General features: G+C 41.7%; 1 non-coding gene across 1 annotated transcript; it reads right to left on the bottom strand.

Moving 5' to 3' along the window:
- Positions 1-689: 689 nt before the first annotated feature.
- Trnat-ugu lies at positions 690-764 on the bottom strand. The gene has a single exon. It is a non-coding gene; the product is annotated as a tRNA-Thr (tRNA).
- Between the last annotated feature and the right edge of the window lie 309 nt (positions 765-1,073).

The following is a 1,073-nucleotide window of genomic DNA, read 5'->3' as shown; positions in this document are numbered from 1 at the left end:
CCTGGTATGTTGCTTCCATGATCGGGCGAAACTTTGCGTCTGGCCGCACGAGGCTATTGTCGCAATTTATTATTCCTCGCTATGTGAACCGGACTCGTAGATAAAACAAATGCAACGAGCGAACTGTGAAATACGACTGTTGTCTTCTTCCGTATCAACTACTCAATACAAGAAATTGAACTCCATGTCACTGATTACAGTCGTTTTCCCAGCAATCCGTAGTGAAAACGCTTCTAACTATAATTAATGTGGCGACAATAGTTAACCTTCGCAAGCGCAACGGAGTCTCAAGAAATGATTAGCTAGTACTTAGAGGGGAATAAGTGGAACCAAGAGAATGCAAAAATTATGAAACTCTCAGTGTAATGTAGATTGGCTTATATACCCTCTTCTGTGCAACGCAAATGTTTATGTAGTTAGTGTGATCTGAAACAACTCCAAATCTTATTTGAATACAAGAACTCTGACCTCTGAACACTTAAGAAGAGCTTTTGTTTGAGCATTTGACGAGGTTTGAAATGCAGTACGTGTTGGCTGAGTTGCTGCATTTGCCATGGGGTTGCTTTGATAATACTTACACACCCAAAAATACTGAAAATCACATAACAAGTAATGAAATGATAATTAAATAGACACCCTAGCTGCAAGCAGGCGTTGATACACTTCATTGGGGACATGTTGAAAATGTGTGCCCCGACCGGGACTCGAACCCGGGATCTCCTGCTTACATGGCAGACGCTCTATCCATCTGAGCCACCGCGGGCACAGAGAGATATTAGAAGGTATCAGATAGATTATATAATGGTAAGACAGAGATTTAGGAACCAGGTTTTAAATTGTAAGACATTTCCAGGGGCAGATGTGGACTCTGACCACAATCTATTGGTTATGACCTGTAGATTAAAACTGAAGAAGCTGCAAAAAGGTGGGAATTTAAGGAGATGGGACCTGGATAAACTAAAAGAAGCGGAGGTTGTACAGAGATTCAGGGAGAGCATAAGGGAGCAATTGACAGGAATGGGGGAAACAAATACAGTAGAAGAAGAATGGGTAGCTTTGAGGGATGAAGTAGT

This window comes from Schistocerca americana, chromosome 4 (genome assembly GCF_021461395.2).
Source record: "Schistocerca americana isolate TAMUIC-IGC-003095 chromosome 4, iqSchAmer2.1, whole genome shotgun sequence".
In the NCBI taxonomy this organism is placed as follows: Eukaryota; Metazoa; Arthropoda; class Insecta; order Orthoptera; family Acrididae; genus Schistocerca; species Schistocerca americana.
Note: the sequence above shows the minus strand (reverse complement) of the source record. Positions and strands in the feature narration are given on the sequence as shown.